A 25,814-nucleotide genomic window follows, 5' to 3' on the forward strand; every position below is an offset into this window, starting at 1 on the left:
GGGGCTGCTAGGTCCGGGGGATACAGTTGAGGAGGCAGTCAGCACTTTAATAGGGCCTACACTAGGGATGGACGGTTTTTCGGTTAAACCGAAAACCGGGGTTTCTAAAATTAGAAACGGTTTTTTATCAAAACCGTCTGAAACCGTTTTTTAATTTTTTTTTATTTTTTTTATTTTAGAAGAATAAAATAGAATAAGAATAAAACTGGAACATGTCACATATTTGTCGTGTGTGAAAATAAAAATGATACAGTCTGAATCTGCCGCACAATGAGTGAGAGGTTTGGTCAGTTGTGAAGAATAACTGAGGATTAATATCTAATTGGGATTATATTTAAGGGTAACGAATCACTCTATGGGAAAGATAGTTGCCTTCAGTTATTGGTAGATAGGAAAGGTTTTTTACAATTACTCGCTTACATTTTCGCTGCTCTCTGTAAAGCGCATTGGGTCACTTTTGTGAGAAATGCGCTATAGAAATAAAATGTGACACAGGCCAATGAAAAGGGCTACCTGTAGGCAAAGTAATTTTTCTGTTTTTTACATGTGCTTAAACTACAGATTGTAAGCTTTCAAATGATGCATCATACATTGGAATCGGAAACAAATTGAAGACGACATGAGTATTTGAAAGTTGCTACACCTGAAATCACTAAGCACAGAAAATCCCCATCAAAGATAATGAATCCCCATCAAACAACAAGAAACGAAGTCATTGTGTTATAGATTACACTTATTTAATTAACGTAAAACTGTTCGGAAAAATAACGAGTGGGTACTTCACATCTTCGAGTTGAATGTTAGCTAAAAAAACGAAAATCTGAAAAAAAACAAAAAACTTTCAAGACGAATTTGACGTCTTTCTCATTTCCGAGAGGTGTCCAGAAACACCAGGAGCAGTCACAAATGTGATTTGATTTGATATCAATCAATCAAACTTTATTTATGTTCTATAGCACACATCATGCATTGAATGTAACTCCAAGTGCAGTATTTACTAAACCACAATATAATAAAACAAGAGCTATACGGATCAAGAGTGTACTTTGTGCACAGCGCCACTGTGTGTCACAAGTTCACCTTCAGAGCGGGTGTTCAGCGCAGCAGGCAAAATTGTCCGTTGTCCGTTCCGAGCGCAGCTGAATCCTGAAAAGGTGAACATGCTCGTGTTTCTTGCGAAGAACCTCGATTAACGGACTATTTAATAGCCTTTAATAGCTTTTATGCTCATTTTTTGTTACTGCCAGTTTTTGTTATTTAGTTATTAGCCATAGGTTGTGAATTAGAATTAGAATGAATGTGATCAGTGATATCTTTGCACAATTGTTTTACCTGCTTGCACTCAATTTGCACTCGTTTGTATTTATATTTATAGATGTTTTTGTTTACGTTTTCTATTCTATTGTATATTCTATGTTGCTCAAAGAATAAAACTGGAACATGTCACATGTTTGTCGTGTGTGAAAATAACAATGATACAGTCTGAATCTGCCGCGCAATGAGTGAGAGGTTTGGTCAGTTGTGAAGAATAACTGAGGATTAATATCTAATTGGGATTATATTTAAGGGTAACGAATCACTCTATGGGAAAGATAGTTGCCTTCAGTTATTGGTAGATAGGAAAGGTTTTTTACAATTACTCGCTTACATTTAATAAGATAATTTTCGCTGCTCTCTGTAAAGCGCATTGGGTCACTTTTGTGAGAAATGCGCTATAGAAATAAAATGTGATTTGATTTGATATCAATCAATCAATCAAACTTTATTTATGTTCTATAGCACAAATCATGCATTGAATGTAACTCCAAGTGCAGTATTTACTAAACCACAATATAATAAAACAAGAGCTATACGGATCAAGAGTGTTTGTGCACAGCGCCACTGTGTGTGAAGGCGCTACTGAAAGTGATGACAGAACGCATGTCTCAGAAGATACGCGGTCACTTAGTGACGCAAAGGTAGTTCTGTATTTATCTCTATCTGTATTAGTACATTTATTTTGAAAGCTCTATTTTGACAGCTCTACCATGGGCACTTTTATTTTGATGGGGCATTCTTTGTTGATTGACTTACGACAGTTCAGGACGAGTCAGTCTCGCGGCATGTGGTTTTTATGAAAAGCTTTAAGTATGTTCACTGCATAATTCTAAGTCTAATATTTCAGTGATTATTGAGCAGTATTCAAATATTTAAATACATTGAGCAGCAGCTGAAACTTTGTCTAAGAACCAAGATATTGAGAAAGCAGTTCATTCAATGAAGACGCTGTTCCAAGAGATGATCTTCCGTGCAGGCGTGCACCCTGGATCAGCGGAGCTGGTGTGTTAAGTGTTCATGTGTTTTCATGTATGGTGTAGCTTACAAAAGTCTGCCTTTCCACTTATATTTGTGAAACTAAGTAGCCTAAATGTGTTGCGACTGTGCTTACGGTGTTTTAATGGTGTTCGACACGAGTGTATTGTAGCAGTAGGGCTCAATTATTTGAAATTGTCATTTTTTTTTTTTTTTTTTTTTTTTACCTTTTCGGTTAACCGGAAAACCGCGGTTTTAGTCTTTGACGGTTTTTCGGTTTCAATAATTGGAAACCGTCCATCCCTAGCCTACACCTGTTATCCAGGTTAATATGGGGGGAGTGCAAGTACCATGTCTAGTGGACACAGGTTCAAATGTCAACATGATTACTGAGAGTTTCTTTAGAGAGCACTTTGAAAGTAAGGGGGAGGGTGCTTTAAAGGAATGTGGGTGTCTGACTCTTAAGGCAGTGAATGGAATGTCAATGCCTTATTTGGGTTACATGCAATTGGATGTGGAATTTATGGGGAAAAGACTCCCCCAGTGTGGTGTTCTGGTGGTACAAGACCCCTCTGACCCTGTCACAAAATTGGAAAAAGCTAAAACCCCCGGCCTAGTTGGCATGAATATAATAAAAGATTGCAGTGGAATTTTGTCATGTCATTCTGGGGTTGGGATTGCTAAACAATCGGGGGGGGTCAAGGAAGGGTTTGCGAAAGTGTTAGCCTCCTCTGAGGTGGTGGTGCCAGCCGGGTCCATGTGTTTTATACCAGCTACAGGGCCCCAGTGTAACAATACTTCTGGTCAGGCAGTACTGGTTGAGGGCTTGGCCTTAGATGAGGGAGTACTACCAGGTAATCTGGTGGTATCCACAGCATATGTTAGGATGCAGGGGGGGCAGATTCTGGTTCCTGTTCTTAACTCTTTGACTGCCAGCCATGTTCAGAGCGGAGAGCTCCACACTGCCAGACTTTTGGGGCATTTTCGCTGAACTTTGAAGACCCACCAAATATTGACTTTTCGGACTACATAAACATTGAACATATCTACCAAAACTCTTCTTTCATCAGAAAAATAAAGTTTGTTTCTAGCCTCTTTGAGTGTTTAGAAATCGGCCGTAGAACATAGGGTGGTTTCAGCAAAAACACCTGATTTTGACCAATAAACAGAGAAAACGAGCTTTTTCTGCAGAACTTTTTTTTTTTTTTTTTTTTCCTGCACTTTTTCTGTATCATCCGACTCTGAACTGTTTGAAGAGTCGCGCGATGGCCACGCTGCTCCGCGATGCTCCGCAATGCTCCGCGCCGCGTTTGGCACATACCCTGATCCGTTTCGCCATTACTACAACCCACAGCAAGCCACTTCCTTCTCCAGGCTTTTATCAAACTACTGCCCCCATCTGGGACCGAAATACATTACACCCAAGTCTGAAATTCACTCGCTAGGTGTAGAACATGTCAATAACGCGATCCCCGCGGAAGAAAAAAAAAATCTATAAGACGCCAATTGGCGTCTTTGGCAGTCAACGTTACTATTCTATAAGACGCCAATTGGCGTCTTTGGCAGTCAATGAGTTAATGTGGGCACAACCGACACGTGTTTACAACCTCATGCACGTATTGCTCATATTTATGCAGCTGAGGTCGTGGTAGGAGGGGCAGGCGAAGTGCTGTTTCAGGAAGTGGGACCTCGGGAGGTGCAGGTTTCCGTATGCTCAGCTGAGGCAGTAGTAGGGGGTCAGGGAACAGAAAATGCTCATCTACTACAGTTTAGTTGTCCTAGCCTAACTGAACAGCAGCTGGGCCAGGCAAGGGCATTGTTGGCTGAATTTGCCGGGGTGTTTGCATTTAGTGATGAGGAGTTGGGGGGTACTGATGTCATACAGCATGAGATTCCACTGACAGATGAGACACCAGTTCGTCAGAGATATCGAAGGTTACCCCCTAGTCAGTATGAGGAAGTAAAGGCCCATATTAGACAACTGTTGGAGCAGGGAGTGATTAGTGAAAGCAGTAGCCCCTATTCCTCACCCTTGGTCATTGTGAAGAAAAAGGACGGCAAGATAAGGATGTGTGTTGACTACCGCCCATTAAATTGGAAGACCAGGAAAGATGCATACCCTTTACCCAGGATAGAGGAGTCCCTTGATGCGTTGCATGGAGCAAAATGGTTTTAAACATTGGATCTGGCCAGCGGATACAATCAAGTTGCAGTAGTGGAGAAGGACAGGCACAAGACAGCTTTTTGTACTCCATTTGGGCTGTATGAATTTAATCGTATGCCATTTGGTTTATGTAACGCTCCAGGGACATTTCAACGGCTCATGGAAAGGATTCTGGGTGACCAGCATTTTCAGTCTCTTTTGCTTTATTTAGATGATGTTGTTGTTTTTTCGCCTTCCTTCGAGCAGCACCTGGCCCGGCTGAGATTGGTGTTGTCCCGGTTCAGGCAGCATGGGTTGAAGGTGAAGTGGAGTAAGTGCTCATTATTCCAGCATAAGGTGAACTACCTGGGGCATGTTATTTCCGAGGAGGGGGTGTCCACCAACCCAGAGAAGATTCAGGCGGTAGCAGAGTGGCCACATCCACAGAACTATACTGAACTTAAGTCGTTTCTTGGATTTGCTGGCTACTACAGACGCTTTGTGAAGGGCTTCTCCCAGCTGGCTGTGCCGTTGCATGTTTTGTCCTCTCTTGCCTCTCCGAAGGGACAGGGCTCGAGACTGAGTAGGCCCCAGTTCCTGGAGTTATGGAGTCCCCAGTGCGAGTCTGCATTTCAGAGTTTGAAGCAGAAGTTAATTTCAGAAACCTGAACAATGTGCTTTGGACTGACAAAACCACATTTTTGCACCCCACTGTACTTAGTTACACTGGCCTGTCTGTCAAGTAGGCTATAGCATCATACAATGGACACAAACAGTAATAAAAGCAACACAAATACAGTTCTATATGAGTGAGGAGGAGGACAAATAAATTGATGTTTTCAATGCAGTTGAAATTCCCTGTAATGTTTGGAGGGAAGATGACATATAATCATTTTAACCACATGTCATTAACATTTGAGAGGTACGGGGCATATGGTGATGCAGTCCCTTGAAAAACAGTGACCGTCAGGTAAAGTTTCTGAATAATTCAATTGTTTATCAACTCTCACCTAGGCTATACAGTGTGCTTTTCTGGTTGCGAATAACTGCGAAGTTTAGATGACATGGCGTGACACAACACAAATAGGCTACTAACATTATATCACCTACCCAAAAGTAATCCTTAAAATGAAGATCTCTCATTGTGGACGAGGATAGAAGTTCCGTATAATTGTAATCCCGCAGGTTACTGCTGAGTGACTGATTGATTTGTCGTGTTGCGTTTGCGAATGGAGCTGTGTCTCCGCTAGGTCCTAAAACCCGACGAGAGAGAGAGAGAGAGAGAGAGAGGTTAGGGTTGATGACTTTGTATGGGTTGTGTGCCCCCTGTCCCTGATAACTTCTGAGTAGGATTGTGTGCATGATATTATAAACGATCTAACCTGGGCTTCCAGTCTTTTATTCTCACCTTCAAGTTTGGCAAAGCAAGACTATGTAATCCCAGCATTATGAGATGTGTATATTTCATAAACTGATTTTTTTTTTTTAAATCAATGTACATTAAAATCAAAAACAGACCTTGATAATTTCATATCAGTATGGTACTTTTCTCTGGCAGCAAAATATTCAGTACATTCTACATGTAAAACTAGCTCCCATGTTTACATTAGGTTATGGCGCTACCTGGTGGTTCATTAATAGAAAGGATTAGTCTGACAGACAATGATCGTATTTGAGAGGATTTTTAGCAGCTGGGCCCAGTTGTTCAGAAGTAATCTGATCGGATTTCGGATTGGATCAAATCTTGAAAATGGGTTGTCCAAAGGAAAAAAGGATTCTGGAATCAGATTAGATCACATAATCCAGTCTTGTCTTCTTTGTCTGCATGTTTGGTCTCGTAGTGGCGATTTAAATTGTAGTCCTTAAACACAGCGATCTGTAATCCACAAACTAAGCACACAGCTTTGCCTTTCACTTCAGTAAATGAATACTTAGAAGTCCAGGTCTTGTTAAAAACCCTACACTCTGCATCAATCTTTTGGCGCTTTTCCACTACAGGGCCAGCGAGCCCGGGCTGTTCTTTGGCTCTTTTCCATTTGTCGGCTCGGGTCAGCTCGGCATGGCACGGCACGGTTTTTTAGCTACCCTTCACGAGCAGGAACTACAGGGCCGAAAGGTACTTTTTTGCCAGGCTGCGTGTGACGTGTGACGCTGCACACCGTTGATTGGTCAATGGAAATCGTCATCCCATGTTCATAGATTTCATCGCTAATCGCCATTTTTAAATACCACAACAGATTTCCCTCTCGGAAAATGTCACTTACTGTTTCTGTAATAACTTATTAATAAAGATTTGAAAAAATATGATAACCATCGTATTATCTTAGTTTAATGTCATTTCAATGCATCATAGAACTTTTATTCTTTTAACAAGCATAACAAAAAAAATCACTATTATGGCGATGTCCTGTGCCTATGCTGTTCCTCAGTCCAGCGGCAGTCAAATGCCGGTAGATTCGCGTCTTGCTCCCTTTAACACATGTCGGCGTTTCCCTGGTTGCGAGATCTAAACTACTAGAACTGAAAGCGGCAGGTAACAGGCACGCAACATCCATATGCTGTATATATAAATAAATATATTTGACTACCAGCAAGACACCGGAGCACTCGTATCTATAACCATCGCAGAGATTGTATGAGCCCCGCGTCAGTCAGCCTTTCCGTAGAAATACATCGCTCCGTTATATATCTAACGTTACATGTTTTAAGGCTGATCTGTGCATGATAGTGCTGCATTATGTTGATCTATTTATATCGACAGGGCTGCCAAGTTTCACCAAAAGTTTGGAGTGAGATTTTTTAGCAGTGGAGCGACCCAAAACTGTACACGTTTTGGCAGCGGCGGACCCTCTCTCCCACCCAATTATTTGTACTAGTTTCCTGCAATTTTACATGTTGTTCATAATAAACCAGCACAAGAAATTAAAATAATTTACATTTTATAAAAGAAGACAAAAATTCAGACAATATATCATTTTTATGAATGTTAATAAACAAATACAGTAGCCTACAGACTCTAAAAGAAAATTGGACTCCATCAACAGGACTCATGGTCAGCAGCAGAAAGACCCTTGGTCATCATCTTATATACAGTGCATTGCTCATAGATGGCTATCATGTTATACAGTACACATTTTTTTGAGGGACCCCCAATTGTTGTATTTGTATTGTAAATTGTAATTATTATTATTATTATTATTATTATTATTATTATAAATGTACCTGGTTATGTTACAGTAGAGAAACAAAACAGTTACCAAAATGGAGTATTTACTAGCTAAGATTGGCAAAAGATTGGCGTGGTGCAACCGAAATTAGTAAACAACTAGTTTGAAACTAGCTAGTAACAACTAGGGGTTTAGTAACTACTAAATGCCTGCATTTAGTAATGACTTACGCCAAATTGGTGCAACCCAGTCCAGTAGGCTACCAGATACGATGTTGTAACGTATGCACATATTTTGCACATATTCACACTTTTATTAAAGACAGTTTTTATTTGTATATTTTTTTAAACACAGTGTAAATGTGCTAACCCAAACCCTTTAGTAGGGAACTTCTCCTCTCTTTTCTGAGTCTTTTTCGGTTTTTTTCCAAACGGTGTAAATGTGCTAATCCAAACCCTAAACACTTAAAGTAGGGAACTTTGGATTTCTTCTTCTCCTCTCTTTTCTGAGTCTTTTTCCATTTTTTTCAAACACGGAATAAATATGCTAACCCAAACCCTAACCCCAAACCTAACCCTAACCACTTAACGTAGGGAACTATGGATTTCTTCTTCTCCTCTTTCTTTTCTGACTCTTCCCTCATGACCTCCAACTGCAGCTTCAGCTCCGTGCTCTGGACCTCCTCCTGCTGCAGCTTGGTCTGGGAGAGGGAGAGCTGCTGACGACAGGTGACCAGGTCGATGGTGACCATCTTCTGCGTCTCCACCTCCGCCCTGCTCCTCTCCTCAGCCTCAGCGGTGCGCTGCACCTGATGGGAGTTTAGGGCGAAAGCTCTCTCCTTCTCCTCCAGCTTCTTGGTGTCAGCTAGGGCCTGCAGATGGGCGGCTGTGAGGGAGGCCTTCTCCTTCCCCCACTGGTCTTTGTCCTCCTGGAGCTTGGTGCGGGCCTCGTCCCTGCTCTTCTCCAGGTCCAGGAGGGTCGCCCTGACCTCAGCTAGGCTCCCCTCCGTTTCTCCCTGTGCAGCGAGGGCCTGGTACCTCTCCTTCTCCAGGTTGGAGTTGTCGCGGAGGAGGCTCTTCTTCTCCTGCTCCATATCATGGAGCTTTTGGTGAAGGTCGCTCTCCTTCACCTGTACCTCCTTCACCTCCTCCCTGCAAAGCTCCAGAGCCTCCTCAGCTGCTGCCTTGGCCACCAGGGCCTCACTCTCCAGGACCCTGATCTTGTCCTCTGCCTCCCTGGTGGTGTTGGCGAGGGTCGCCCTGACCTCAGCCAGGCTCCCCTCAGTCTCTTGGAGCCCGCTCTCCTCCTTCACCTCCTCCCTGCAACGCACCAGAGCCTCCTCAGCTGCTGCCTTGTCACTCTCCAGGACCCTGATCTTGTCCTCTGCCTCCCTGGTGGTGTTGGCGAGGGTCGCCCTGACCTCGGCCAGGCTCTCCTCAGTCTTTTGCTGGGCAGTGAGGGCCTGGCGCCTCCCCTTCTTGTGGTCACGGAGGAGGCTTTTCTTCTCCTCCTCCATATCGTGGAGCTTTTGGTGGAGGTCGCTCTCTCTCAGTCGGCCCTCCTTCACCTCCTCCCTGCAAAGCACCAGAGCCTCCTCTGCCTCCCTGGTGGCTTTGGTGGTCTCCAGGGGTTTCTTCTCCAGGTCGTCTCCAGGTCGGATATCCTGCAGTCTGCCCCTCTCCTCACACAACACCACGCTCTCTCCCTCCAACTCCTCCAGCTCGGCGTCCTTGGCCTTCAGCTGGGCCGACAAGTCCTCCTCATCTTTTCTTGTCTTTTCAGCCTCTTCTCTCTCGTCACAATTGTTATACATAACTACAATATGAAAAACAAGGAAGGAAATGTGAAATTACGTATTATATATGTATATATTATTATTATATAATTACTATGAGTTCACGGATGACTGTGAGGGACATTGTGATTGAAGCATCAGTTATCATGACAACAGGAGCAATGTGCCAAAAAGCTGTATCCTATTAATACAGGTGGGCCATCAAGCCCATAGACTTTCACAGGGGTCAAGCCCAGAGACTTTCACAGGGGTCAAGCCCATAGACTTTCACAGGGGTCAAGCCCATAGACTTTCACAGGGGTCAAGCCCATAGACGTTCACAGGGGTCAAGCCCATAGACTTTCACAGGGGTCAAGCCCATCGACTTTCACAGGGGTCAAGCCCAGAAACTTTCACAGGGGTCAAGCCCAGACTTTCACAGGGGTCAAGCCCAGAGACTTTCACAGGGGTCAAGCCCAGAGACTTTCACAGGGGTCAAGCCCAGAGACTTTCACAGGTCAAGGCAAAATTCTAATGCACAAATCTCTAACTCAAGACGCTACGGTAATTTACACATAAGACCCACGTTGATCTCTACTCAGCACACACACACACACACACACACACACACACACACACGCTGTATATAATACATAAATACATACACACACACACACACACACACACACACACTGTATACAATACACACACCAAGGACGTGCCGTCCATATAAGCAGAGGTAAGCAGTGCTTACCCAACGGAAAAATAAAAAAGGACAGTGAAAATATTCAAATAAAAGTGCATGTAACCATTTGTTTGTTTTCATTAAAAGAGTCGTATTTTAGGTCCCAGGGCAGCAGGAGTCATTCATTTTGACGTTGCATTTTGGCGCCACCTGCAGGAGTAAGCACTTCCTACTCTGCCTGCTTGCTTGCATTATATGAGCACTCCTCTCTCTGCTTTCCCTCGCGTACATTCGAATGCGTGAAAATTTCTTTTTTCTTTTTTTTCGATGCCTCAGCCCGCTGTTTAATGTGGCCATGGTAAGCATGCTTACAGCCAATCAGTAGTTCTTTCATTCCGATAAGAGCTACTGATTGGCTATCATTTTCAAGTTCACTTAACGTTTCACACTACTTTTTCTCGCCCGGCAGAATAGTTTATGCTAGCTCAAACGATCTAATCAATGAGTGGGACAACCCAACTCAGAAAAAATGACTTAAAAAAAAAATGCAACCGCCTTGAACCGACCTGAAAATGTCCGCGTAAAATGACACCAGGACACCGGATGACCCGCTACAGGTTAACTCTGGCACATCTGAGCTCTTATCCAAGAGATCAGAGATTAGAAAGACTTCACACACAAACACAGGAGGCTAATTCCCCATGTCAGACAAGTGTGTGTGTGTGTGTGTGTGTGTGTGTGTGTGTGTGTGTGTGTGTGTATTGAGCGCCCCAGTCCTACTCGCTGCGAAGGTGGACATAATGTTTAGAACCTATAGACACACTTCGTTGCATAAATGCATTTCATGAAGTCCAGAGAAGCTTTGCAGAAGCTTTATTTTGATCCATGCCATGATGGTAATTGTGTAGCATATATCTGATAGCATATCCGATGAGGTTCCGTGGAAAGCTCTTGGAATACCTCTCAGGCTCACTATCAGGTAAATATATCTATCAGGATGTCAGCATCCTATTTCACCTGTGTACACACACAGACTCCAAAAGAGCTTGTCATATAGCCAAGTTAGGTGTCTTTAGTGCGATAGGTGTATTTGGGGCAAACAATGAGTCAATAGGAGAGAATCTAAATTTAAATAATTTTATTGTGTCTTCTGTGTATTGTGTGACTGTCTGTGTGTGTGACTGTGTGTGTGTGTGTGTGTGTGTGTGTGTTTGGCCATGAGAGTCCAATCCAACCCCTCACACACTTCTCAGTGTCTGGGCCTTAGGGATGCAGAATGGCGTGTCCTCTGTATGCAATGGCTGTCATACTGGCGCTTCAGCTCAGTCTGGCGCTCTCCTCTCTTCTGGGCGCGGCCCACATAGACCCGCCTCCCATTGACTGTTTTACCATTCATGTCGTCAACGGCCTTCTGGGCGTCCTCGTGCCTTAGGAAGTTGACAAAGCCGAAACCTTTGGACTTCCCGCTGTCATCAGTCATGACCTGGACTCTCAGGGTCGGGCCATATTTCTCGAACCTCTTCGCCAGCCTGCGGTTGTCCATGTCCTCTCCAAGGTTCTTGATGTAGACGTTAGTGAACTTGTCATTGAGCAGCGTGCCGTTCATGAGGTGGGGGGCAGCAGTGGTCTGGGCCTTGGGGATGCAGAATGGCAGAGCTGCAGGCCGGTTGGGGTTGATGACTGGGTTGGGCACGGCGTCAATGCTGGCCGTCCTCTGCATGCACTGGCTGGAGGTGAGGGCCTGGCTGGTGGTGAGGGCCTGGCTGGGGGTGAGGGCCTGGCTCTCCCTGCACTTGCTGGTGGTGAGGACCTCCATGCTGTCGTCCAGGTTCTTCACATACAGATTTACACCCTGGTAGAGAGAGACCCTGTTTAGTGAGATGATTTTTCAACCCCTCAAATACATAGACAATAATTACAAAGTACATCAACTTCTATGTTAGTATTAATAAAAACTAAATGAGAGTTTTATTTTCTTTATCCCCCATTTGGTGTTTGAACAGAGAACTTTTTTTTTAGCCCTAAACACCCACCCAGCCCAAACTCTCAAGTGAGAGACAAAACAAATTGAAAAAATAAAATAAATAAATAAATAAAAGACAAGCACAAAAACGTAATGTATAATTTAAGTAAATTAAATAATTATAATAAATTAAAAAACACATAGAAAATGAAATGAAATTAAACAGGGAGAAAAGTACAAAAGAACAGATACACTGGGTGCTCAACTCAAACAATAAACAAATTAATCAATTGGGATCCAGAGAGGAAAGAGTATTTACATAAGAAATGATAGGTTGCCATCTTTTATAGAAATTCGCTATCGAGCCTCTTAATGAATATTTCACCTTTTCTAGTGACAAAAATTAGATCAAGTCGTTTAGCCAGGTCGTAGCAGAAGGTGGAGTTGGACTTTGCGGGATGCTTACCTTGACCACATTGGTATATGAAGCCTTGGGTTGGTCGTCCCCGGAGGCAGCCACGGCCGTCCCCGGAGATAGCCACGGCCATTCCTCAGAGGTGGCCTCGGGTTCTACCTGGACCTCTAGGAGGGGGGCTGCTCCCTGGACCTGGTTGTCCTCGGGGGCGGCCATGATGGGGGCAACCGTGGCCACAGAGGCATTGGTGGCCTCGTCACCCGAGCAGACCTGCTGCAGGAGCAGAACAGAGGAGGTGTGGCATCATTCATGGTATATTCAAGAATATACAAATGCAAATTATACACTTGACTTAAATGAGAGTTTTATTTTCTTTATCCCCCATTTGGTGTTTGAACAGAGAACTTTTTTTTTTTAGCCCTAAACACCCACCCAGCCCAAACTCTCAAGTGAGAGACAAAACAAATTGAAAAAATAAAATAAATAAATAAATAAAAGACAAGCACAAAAACGTAATGTATAATTTAAGTAAATTAAATAATTATAATAAATTAAAAAACTCATAGAAAATGAAATGAAATTAAACAGGGAGAAAAGTACAAAAGAACAGATACACTGGGTGCTCAACTCAAACAATAAACAAATTAATCAATTGGGATCCAGAGAGGAAAGAGTATTTACATAAGAAATGATAGGTTGCCATCTTTTATAGAAATTCGCTATCGAGCCTCTTAATGAATATTTCACCTTTTCTAGTGACAAAAATTAGATCAAGTCGTTTAGCCAGGTCGTAGCAGAAGGTGGAGTTGGACTTTGCGGGATGCTTACCTTGACCACATTGGCATATGAAGCCTTGGGTTGGTCGTCCCCGGAGGCAGCCACGGCCGTCCCCGGAGATAGCCACGGCCATTCCTCAGAGGTGGCCTCGGGTTCTACCTGGACCTCTAGGAGGGGGGCTGCTCCCTGGACCTGGTTGTCCTCGGGGGCGGCCATGATGGGGGCAACCGTGGCCACAGAGGCATTGGTGGCCTCGTCACCCGAGCAGACCTGCTGCAGGAGCAGAACAGAGGAGGTGTGGCATCATTCATGGTATATTCAAGAATATACAAATGCAAATTATACACTTGACTTAATAAAAACTAAATGAGAGTTTTATTTTCTTTATCCCCCATTTGGTGTTTGAACAGAGAACTTTTTTTTTTTTAGCCCTAAACACCCACCCAGCCCAAACTCTCAAGTGAGAGACAAAACAAATTGAAAAAATAAAATAAATAAATAAATAAAAGACAAGCACAAAAACGTAATGTATAATTTAAGTAAATTAAATAATTATAATAAATTAAAAAACACATAGAAAATGAAATGAAATTAAACAGGGAGAAAAGTACAAAAGAACAGATACACTGGGTGCTCAACTCAAACAATAAACAAATTAATCAATTGGGATCCAGAGAGGAAAGAGTATTTACATAAGAAATGATAGGTTGCTATCTTTTATAGAAATTCGCTATCGAGCCTCTTAATGAATATTTCACCTTTTCTAGTGACAAAAATTAGATCAAGTCGTTTAGCCAGGTCGTAGCAGAAGGTGGAGTTGGACTTTGCGGGATGCTTACCTTGACCACATTGGCATATGAAGCCTTGGGTTGGTCGTCCCCGGAGGCAGCCACGGCCGTCCCCGGAGATAGCCACGGCCATTCCTCAGAGGTGGCCTCGGGTTCTACCTGGACCTCTAGGAGGGGGGCTGCTCCCTGGACCTGGTTGTCCTCGGGGGCGGCCATGATGGGGGCAACCGTGGCCACAGAGGCATTGGTGGCCTCGTCACCCGAGCAGACCTGCTGCAGGAGCAGAACAGAGGAGGTGTGGCATCATTCATGGTATATTCAAGAATATACAAATGCAAATTATACACTTGACTTAATAAAAACTAAATGAGAGTTTTATTTTCTTTATCCCCCATTTGGTGTTTGAACAGAGAACTTTTTTTTTTTTAGCCCTAAACACCCACCCAGCCCAAACTCTCAAGTGAGAGACAAAACAAATTGAAAAAATAAAATAAATAAATAAATAAAAGACAAGCACAAAAACGTAATGTATAATTTAAGTAAATTAAATAATTATAATAAATTAAAAAACACATAGAAAATGAAATGAAATTAAACAGGGAGAAAAGTACAAAAGAACAGATACACTGGGTGCTCAACTCAAACAATAAACAAATTAATCAATTGGGATCCAGAGAGGAAAGAGTATTTACATAAGAAATGATAGGTTGCTATCTTTTATAGAAATTCGCTATCGAGCCTCTTAATGAATATTTCACCTTTTCTAGTGACAAAAATTAGATCAAGTCGTTTAGCCAGGTCGTAGCAGAAGGTGGAGTTGGACTTTGCGGGATGCTTACCTTGACCACATTGGCATATGAAGCCTTGGGTTGGTCGTCCCCGGAGGCAGCCACGGCCGTCCCCGGAGATAGCCACGGCCATTCCTCAGAGGTGGCCTCGGGTTCTACCTGGACCTCTAGGAGGGGGGCTGCTCCCTGGACCTGGTTGTCCTCGGGGGCGGCCATGATGGGGGCAACCGTGGCCACAGAGGCATTGGTGGCCTCGTCACCCGAGCAGACCTGCTGCAGGAGCAGAACAGAGGAGGTGTGGCATCATTCATGGTATATTCAAGAATATACAAATGCAAATTATACACTTGACTTAATAAATTCACAAACCTTGTATGTGGTCGTACGGTCCAGCTTCTTGCTGTCAAACTGGCGCTTCAGCTCAGTCTGGCGCTCTCCTCTCTTCTGGGCGCGGCCCACATAGACCCGCCTCCCATTGACTGTTTTACCATTCATGTCATCAACGGCCTTCTGGGCGTCCTCGTGCCTTTGGAAGTCGACAAAGCCGAAACCTTTGGACTTCCCGCTGTCATCAGTCATGACCTGGACTCTCAGGGTCGGGCCATATTTCTCGAACCTCTTCGCCAGCCTGCGGTTGTCCATGTCCTCTCCAAAGTTCTTGATGTAGACGTTAGTGAACTTTTCAACAAAAACATCCTTGTCATTGAGCGTGCCGTTCATGAGGTGGGGGGCAGCACAGGTCTGGGCCTTGGGGATGCAGAATGGCAGAGCTGCAGGCTGGTTGGGGTTGATGACTGGGTTGGGCACGGCGTCAATGCTGGCCGTCCTCTGCATGCACTGGCTGGAGGTGAGGGCCTGGCTGGGGGTGAGGGCCTGGCTGGTGGTGAGGGCCTGGCTGGTGGTGAGGGCCTGGCTGGGGGTGAGGGCCTGGCTGGGGGTGAGGGCCTGGCTGGGGGTGAGGGCCTGGCTGGTGGCGAGGGCCTGGCTGGAGGTGAGGGCCTGGCTGGGGGTGAGGGCCTGAATGGGGGTGAGGGCCTGGAATGAAGATGAATATTAGGTGAGGGCCTGAAATGAAGATGAATATTAGGACCATTGGTGGATATTTGGTACTAAAAGGCAGCACCTCCACAGAATCTGTGATTCTAATACACTGGAGACAAACAATATGATGCTATGATAAGTTGGTGCTTACCCGGGCCTTCTCCTTATAAGATTGCAAGTCAGATACCAGCCTCTCCAGCTCCTGGGTTTTCTCCCTGGAGATGCTCAGTTCCTGCCTCGCCTTGTTAGCCTGACCCTGAAGCTCCTGTGCATGGTGCTCTGAGGCCTCAGACAGGGCCTTCTCCTGAGAGGCCTCAAGCTCCTTGGCCTGGGTCTCACACTGCTGCACATGCTTTTCCTATACAATGCATAAGAAGAGAGACATTTTAACTAATTACATCACCAATTGTTAGGAAAGGGACAGGGAGGGAGAGAATGATCAGGAAAAGGTCTGGTCAAGTCCCTATAATTTATGTGTTATAGGTTAATATGTGGCAGCACTCAAGAAAAGGCATTTCTAATAACATTCAAAGCCATTTCGGTAGTCTTCACCAACCTCTTATTGTCCCTGACTTTCAATGTTTTATCCAGATCATCACTCACCAGGTCAACAATTTTCTTCTGCAGGCTGTTTAGCTGACCCTGATGTTTGTCTGTGATCTCCTTCAGCTCCTGGTCCTTCCGGCCCAGTTCCTGCTGTTGTTGCTCTTCAGAACGTGCCATCCGTTCCTTCTCCTCTGCCAGTTGGGTCTGTAACTCCTCTAACTGCCTAAGAAAAGGAGGGGGAGAGGGGGATAACTAAACTACTACTACAAACTAGAGGCTCATTCTATGGAACAGTTTTAAAGAATGATAGACTGAATATTGATCATATCGATGGCCGAAACGCAAAACCTCCTATCTGCAAAATGTTCTGATTTGCGGTTTTCACTTTAAATTAAAGTAAAGGCCGATTTAAAGTTCTGCGTCGAATTTACGTGCGTAGCTTACGTAATCTACGTAAGGGGTCTCGCACTTTACACTTCTGCGTAGGCCGCGCTGCAATTACACCGTCACATCGCTAGGTGGCAGTGTGTTTTCTATGCCCCTGTGCTGTGCCTCTTCCGGTTAGGAACTCAACGGAGCTCAAAGCTCAAAGCGGCATAATAGCGATCTTTTTGTTGTTATGCTTGTTGTAAATAAAAGTTCTATGATGCATTGAAATGACACTAAACTAAGATAATACGATGGTTATCATAATTTTTCAAATCTTTATTAATGAGTAATTACAGAAAAAGTAAATGACATTTCTGTCATGGCTTCCGCATTTTGGCCGACGAGAGAGTCGGAATCATGTGCTACCAAGCGGACCAATCACAGAGCTTATGGTTGCGTAGAAACTGACGCGTTCTTAAATTTTTGGAGATGTGCGCGTCAAGCCTCTCCGTAGGCAAGGCGGGCCCACGCTGGCCGACGCAAGGCTACGGCGTCGATTTTACGCAGAAGTTTAAATCGGCCTTCAGGCTGCACATGATAAGTCTGTCTGTGAAAAAGTGAATTTTGCAGATAGGAGGTCTGAAGTGTTGAAAAACCCACTCAATATAACAAATAACAGTTTTAGAATCACTAAATACTTATAATTTGTGAATTGGATTCACTGTATCGCCAGACGTCCTGTTCCTAGGCTACTGGGTTAGAGATACATGGCTTTTAAACAAACATGTTTTAAAATGTTCATGTTCAAAAGCAAGGACTGTGTGATCATCTAATTATGTGTAGTTATGTTGATGTTCTATCAGCGTGTTCTGATGTGCTAAACATGCAGTTACATGTCAGTATAGCGATGTTTTCTTTTTAGCTGCTAGGTAGCTCAACGAGATGATACCAACATTCAAATAAGCAAATCTTCTTTTCATAATCTCTGAACTGTAAAATTACCTTGCCCTACTTGGGGACTTTTTCACCAGACCATGTCACATATGGAGACAAAATTAACCTCAGTAAGACCTGATAAACCAAGATAGTGGTGAGACCTACTTTAATATAGCAACTATCACATGCTTTATGAGCAACATCTTACTATTTGAGATGAGCATTAAAACTACAGTACAAGTACAAGATGAGTAATTTGTGAATATTTTGTATTCTGTTCAGCAAGCAATGTAAAGACACTTCAACATCACCCAAGATTATACAACTGTAATTTCTTAAATAACACTAAAGGCAAGTCAGGTATCAACATTTGTAAGATAAAAATTAACGTTTCATTGTTCTACAACAGAGCAAATAACATTTGGATTGGCATGTTTGAGGACACACCTCTGCTGAAAATGCAATGTACGAGAGACTTCATCAGAACATTTTTGGGCTGTTAAAGGCATGTACCTTTCTTTTTGAGTGAGGTCTTCATTCATTTTGGTGAGCTGTTCTGAGCGATCACCTGTTGACTTCATCATGTCTGAGATGTCACTTTTGAGTTGGGCCTTGTCCTTTGTGATCTGATCAAGTTTCTCATCCCCAGCCTTTAGCTTCCTCTCCAGGCCTGAATGTGAGAAACACAATTACATCTACTAGTCAGTCCCTGAACAAGAACACACGCCGTTTTGTTACAACATACGCATATTTCCCACACAATGGACATGTCAGTAAAGACAACTTTCCCACACAATGGACATAAACACAACTTTATCACCAAGGAGAGCAATAATGGTGATATTTTGTGATTTTTTTTATCATCACGTGTCCCCTTTTTAACCAGGCATATTCACACTTACACCGGTGTTTTATGGAATGAAAAATAACCCATAAGGAAGACAATTCATTGGAATTTACTCACACTTTACTCAACTAGAAAAAAAAACTATGTCACATAAATGGTGACTTGTACTGTGTGTGTGCTGTACGTTAAACACCACAATTCTGGCCAAAGCTCTGACCTGCAAGTTGGCTCCTTAGAGCCTCTGATTCATCGGAGAGAGATGTGCATTGCTCCTCCTTTTTGCCAAGCTTCTCAAGCAACTCTGAAAGAAGGAGTTGAATTCAGATTACTTCATGTATCTACAAGTAAGATCTGTCAAACAAAAAGGGTATGAAAGATCAACCCAAGTAAATACATTTACCTTGCATAGTTTGTGTTGATTTAATCTTCTCATCTGTGCTTTCTTCCAGTTTTTGTTTCTGAGGAAATAAAAAAAGTTATTAGTATGTGTGTGCATGCTGGAATGTGTTGTTCCAAGACACACCTCAAAATTACTCACAATTCATAATGAGACATCAAGTTATGCTTATACTAAAGACTGAAATTATGGTTTATCCATGATGATATAATAAGTCAAAACCTCTATAGGCATCTAGCCTCTTGAAGAATGTGTCACCACCATGTGATGAATCTTTGTAGCACAACATTGCATTCTTTGTAGCATTCACTAGCATGCTGATGATGCTATGCTCTTCCTTACCTGAGCTTACCTTAAGTCCTATCCCAACAGTCATGCCACCCATGCCCAACCCCTGGCTCCTCACCACCCTTCTGTAGGCCCCATAACTCACCAGCTCCTGCTCCAAGGAGCTCTTTTCCTGCTGAACAGAGGTCAGGCTGTGCTGCACAGAGAGAAGCTTCTGCTGCTGTCCTTCCAACTCAGAGCTTAACTCGTTGAACTATAGCACAGGCCAGATGGTGACACCATGCATGGACATGGAGGACATTTTGAAGAAAACAAAATGACAATAAGTAAACAAAATAAATATGGAGGAAAGGGTAATAATGAATCAAAATAAATTCAAGTAAGGAATTTGATGAAAGGGATAAGCTATAACAGATAGTATCATACAGATGTATTCCATGATCAATTGGCAAATGTGTTAGTTATAACATATGGGATTGGATATACATTTGGAGATTGAAATGGTGATTGACAATGGGAAGATGGATGTAGGCCCACCTTGACGCCCTGTGAGCGGGCCTGGCTCTGGGCCTCCTCCAGCTGGGTCCTCAGGCTCTGGAGCTCTAAGTTACCTTGAGTTTCCTGGGAATTCAGGGCCTCCATAGCTGCCACCTGCTCTTGGGCCTCTCTGGCTCTGTCCTGGACCTGCTGGACTAACTTTGCTTCGTTGTCTTCCAGCTCCTTTACCTTCATCTCAGCAGCATGCAGTTTGCCCAGCACATCCTCCATCTCCACCAGGTGCTGCTCCTCAGCACTCTCCACACTGGTCCGCAGAGACTCATCCAGATGCTCCTTCTCTTCTGACACAATCAGCAGCTGTGATTTTAGCTCCTCTGTCTCCTGTGCCAAGACTGCAGCCCCTGCCCTGTGCCTGGCCCCTGCCTCCTCCAGCGCTAACTTGTGGTCCACCTTCAGCCTCTCCAAGGCACTCTTGGTCTCTACTAGCTCTGTCGCCTGGGCACCTTCCCCTTTGCTGAAGGACACCTTCAACCCCTCCATTGCTTGTTGGTGAGAGGCAATGGCAGATTCCAGCTTAGAGCGCCACATGATGCGGGACTTCTCGGACACCGTGGCAACCTATAGGACAGGACAACTCTGGCTCAAAAAGAGTGTGTTCTGTATACACTTGCAAGACAAGGTAACTGCTGAATATCCCTGGCATCGCGCAAGTCTTTGAGGAAGGGTCTGTATTGAGTTTAAATAGGGCCCTATACAAACACGTGGCAAAGAGGTCCATCATAGCAGTAGTATAAGTACATCAAATGACACTCTAATCCCACATTTGTAATACAGGATGCCTGTTCCTAATGTATTGCGCTGCCCTCTAGTTGATATAGTTTGGTGGTACCATATCAGTTCTCACACAGCACACCTCTGGTGTTTTGAACTTCACCCCCCAGGAGCTGCAGTGTCTCCTGGTTTTCATACTTCGAATTAGATCTGGAAACCCAGACGTGTACACTCTCAGTGATTCATTACATCAATTGAAAAAAGAAAACCAGCAGAGACTGTGGCCCTTAAGGATTGCAGTTGAATGCCCTTACCATATTGGTTGTGATACACCTAAGGGAGGAACACATTGGCTAGGAATAGGAGCAGGAGAAAGACTTGCAAGAGATGGGGAACCCCAGATAAGCAGGCTGGGAGGGTCAGGTGTCTGAGACACAGGTTAAAGAATACATTTACATTTTGAAAGTGTTTATTTATTTATTTATTTTTTTACATTTGAAAGTGTTTTTTGTTTATATATACTTTATATTATAATATACCAGTCACATTCTGGAATGTGTCTGAATGTTAAAGTTCCATAAGTATAAGTAAAGTAATAGTTTGTAAATATATATATTTTTTTTTTCCGAGGTTCATACCGAACTGGACCGTTGCTGCCCTAGTGTCTATGAATGTATTTGGCAAGACAGAACCCGTGTCTTTTCTGAGAATAAAACCATTCCGGAAACAGGAGATAGGCTCCTGCCCTAAGGTCCATTAGGCTCAAGGATCATCGGTTGTCAAGGCTACGTACCTTGTGTACAGTGGGATGTCCATGTCCGCCCTCCTGTAGTAGCTGGATCCAGAGAGTTGACTTTACCACGGAGCTGTTCTGCTCTGCGTGCGGGCCTCCCTCATCTGTGCTGGGATCCAACGCAGCAGCATCGTCCTTTGACACAATGACAGATACAATATTTTTGTTTGTTTGTTTCTTTTTATTATTAGTACTGGATCTTTTCAGTCTGTAAAGCATCTTTGAGTGTCTAGAAAAGCGCTATCTAAGTCTAATGTATTATTATGATTATTATTCTTATGATTGCATTTTTAAAAAATATATATGCATGTATACTGTATGTATTATATATATATATATGCATGTATACTGTATTATATATATGTGCATGTATACTGTATGTATTATATTATATTAATATTCAACACTTTGACACATTGTTTACAATTTATATAAACAGTTCACAAGGCATATACACATTACTACATTGTATAGCTGTATTATAGAACATCAAGTATCTTTACAGTTTCATTTACATTAAACTTCACTCAAGTGTCAGTCTACACGCCATGCAACAGCATACTTCAAGACAATATCTTCATTAAGATGCATTGCTCTAATGCCTAACCTGTACAACATACCGTGTCACTGTCCGAGTGAGACGAGAGTGAGATGGTGGTCTTCTCACTGTATTCATCACGGGATTCCTCACTCTTTTTTGAACATGTGAACATAAGAACATGTGAACACGTGACGTTAGAATTATAAGGTTCTATCTCCATTTTTGGTCAGAATTGAGTTTTTTACATAATCTGATCCATTAGGTGTTTATTAACGCCTGTGTGGTGTTATTTTTAAAAATGCTGACATTTTTGAGTTAGTAATTAATAAAATACAAAGGTTCCATCTCACAAAACATAATGGAATGTAAAAACTTTGACGCTCAATATCTCTGAACTGCCCTAAACGGAGATAGAACCTGATCATTCTAAGCTCACGAACATAAGAACATGTGAATGGCTCATGAATAAAACTAGCAGCAGCCTGTCCTTACAGACAATAACACACCATTGAATCTGTCTCGTTAGACTTGAAGGGGCAATCTGGGATTGATACATGCAGAATTATTATTATTATTATTATTATTTTCTTCTTTTTTTTTTTTTTTACATAAAACTTCCAATGAGTCCCAGATTTAATTTAACCTTTATTTTAGCAGGGAGTCTCTTTGAGAGCAAGATCTGAGTTTACAACCATGCAGAATACAAATACAAAATTACAACATTATAAAACAATCAAGACAAAAACAAACACATAGAGGTCCTCAATCAAAACGTTAAACTGTTAAACTAGCTTCAGCACAAGAACAACCCACTGAAACGCTCTCTGCAGATTGGCCCAGCAGACGTGCATATAGATATCCATACTATATATACATCTATATGTTACGGTACATGTGGGAAAACGAGGGTTAGGGTTAGGTGCTACGTCGACTTTTGGTACATGCTGGCATGTCTAACCCTCGTTTTCCCACATGTACCGTAACATATACATATACAGTAGTGGCGGCTGGCCGATAGAGGGCGCTGGGGCGCCGCCCCCACCTTCACTTGCTAGTTACGTTTTTTAAAAATAAACATTGTTTATTCACAAAATGCGGCTGATATTCTGTCGGCGCCTATCAGCATTAATTAAAAATCCTCATTTATATACATTAAACTTCACTCAAGTGTTAATCTGCACACCATGCAACAGCATAATTCAAGCCAATAGATTACACCTAGTAGATTTCGGGCGGAGAAGCGGTGAACAAGCAACGGCAGCGTCCGGCATTTCTTTCTCTACATGATATCATACTATAATTGTTAGATGACTATACATAATATCGTTCTGTATTTATCAGAAATGACGAGAGTAGAACATACCATGTCGGAGTCTGACATTCTGGTCTTTGTCTGTCAGTCACTCTCTATCACTATATATCTCTAGTCTTCTCTCTACTCTTCTCTTCTCAACAACTACTAGAATGGTGATAGAATATCATATCTGGCGTCTGGAGATTCCACGGCGTCATAACCCCTCTGTGACGTCATAACGGGTTGCTAGTATTCCGACATGGAATGTCTCTTCATTTGCATACAAGTCAAATCCTTCTTATTTAATGTGTCAGATAATAATAATAATAATAATAATAATAATAATAAATCATACATAATATAATATATACCTGTGTATATATATATATATATATATATATATATATATATATATATATATATATATATATATTTGTGTAGCGCTTTTCTTTGCTAGCATATCAGCCCAATAGAGCTCTCAGGTCTTCTGGCGCTGGTTTTCTCTGTGTACCACATGTACAAAAGAAGAGATTTGGTGAGGCTGCATTCTCATGTTATGCACCCAAATTGTGGAATGCACTGCCAGTTTACATTAGGGATGCAACCTCAGCACATATATTCAAGTCAAGACTAAAAACCCATCTTTTTAATATTGCCTAATATTACCTGCTCTCCTTGGTTTCCAATGTAAGAACTCAAGAAAATGTCATGGTTACAAAGTTGTGTTAAAGGCATTTTCACCAGTATTTTCACCAGATCAAATTTCCATCGCCCAAAAACAAGTTTTCCTTGTTTTTTCCCCATGTTTTCTCACTTTAAAGTGCTCTATAAAGTATCATGGTGTGGGGCTGTTTCTCCTCTCGTGGTACTGGCAGACTTCATATCACTGAAGAACAATGAATGGAGCCATGTACAGAGAGATTCTTGAGATGAACCTGCTGCCATCCACCAGGGTGCTGAGGATGAGACGTGGGTGGACCTTTCAGCAGGACAACGATCCAAAGCATACAGCAAAGGAAACTCGCAATTGGTATCAGAGAAAGAAAATCAACTTGTTGGAATGGCACAGTCAATCACCTGACTTAAACCCAATTGAACATTTGTGGAAGCATCTGAAGATCCAGATTCACAATAGGGCCCCCCGCAATCTTCAAGACTTAAAGACAATCTCTGTCTTTAGAAGAGTGGGCCAAAATCACACCTGAATACTGCGGGCGATTAGCTACTTCATACAGAAAAGCGCCTTGAAGCTTAGCTGTCATTACAAACAAAAGCTTCTCCACTAAGTATTGAATTAATTTCAGTTAGTGTGTTCAATACTTTTTCCCTGTTTCATTCCACTTTATTACACAGAACTTTATTTACATATGGACTTTAAGGTTTACATTTTTTGTCTGGATTGTTTGAGTTAATGTGACCCGTGCGCTCCTAGTCAGGGGATTACGGTTAACAGGAGGGCGGGGGTTAAAAGGAGGAAGTGTAGCGCCAGTTTGGGAAGTCTGAGGTTCGGTGTGCACGCCGAGTAGCAAGTCACAACAAGGCGCATTATCTCCGTAGAACCCTGATATGCTGTTAATCATGAAACTAACCCAGGGTAAACTGAACCCTGGCAGTGGAAATAATAAAATGAATGTACAAAAAATAAATAAAGTCCCCTTTTTTGTTGAATAATTGACGAATGTGCATGCTGTTTGAGGACCCTGATATACTGTTAATAACATAACATGAAAGAAACTCAGGGTAAGCAGAATTACGGAAAGAGAGAGAATGAAGGTGCCATTCTGCCACAACAACACCGTTTCCTGGGGACCTCCAGAGAGATGGTGAATTACCTACAGTAGAATAGAGAAGCATAACATGAGCTACATGCAGTTGTAGATGTACATACCCAATCATGTACATTGAACTCACACACCTGACACTTACCACTAAATAATGTCCATCACCCACACGTTTGCATCAAGGACGCTGGTGAACTCTTCTGCCAATTCAAGGTATGATCCATAGTTGTTTGGGACTTCTAACACACACCCACATGTGTGGGACTGGGGGCTTCTTGTAAAGGTACTCTTCTAAGGCTCAACAAATCGGATGTGGATTTCCTTGGCAACCAGGAGGTCTGCACCTATTAAAGACAACACAAAATGGGATGCCACCCATTAGTCAATTAATTGACTGATTAGTATTAGTCAATACATTTTTACAGCACTGAACAGACTTCAAAGGAACAGGAAAATGTCCCCGAAATGTCAGTGTAGGCTTGCTTCAGATTTCGGTATTCGGTTACAGTAATAGAATCCTGGATGAATGTAAATACGTGTAATTTATGTAGGTTATAACATTAGTCTACTTACCAGTTACAACAACGTGAATTTTGGGAAAGTGGGATTCTGACTGTATGAACCTGCCGAACATGCGCCGCGGACGGGCAGGAGTAGGGAGCCCTCAGTTTACGTCAGGTGCGGGGTGATTTGCGGAGTGATTTGAGGGCGGAGTGATTTGCGGAGTGAGTTTACTAAACTGTGCGCACAGTTTATGAATCTGAGGCCACAGTTTACTAAACTGTGCGCACAGTTTATGAATCTGAGGCCACCACAGTTTACTAAACTGTGCGCACAGTTTATGAATCTGAGGCCAAAGTTTACTAAACTGTGCGCACAGTCTACTCTTTTTTTTTTTCTTCTCCTAGGTGACCCCAGAG

Source organism: Nansenia antarctica (genome assembly GCF_963989245.1).
Source record: "Nansenia antarctica genome assembly, chromosome: 4".
Lineage (NCBI taxonomy): Eukaryota > Metazoa > Chordata > Actinopteri > Argentiniformes > Microstomatidae > Nansenia > Nansenia antarctica.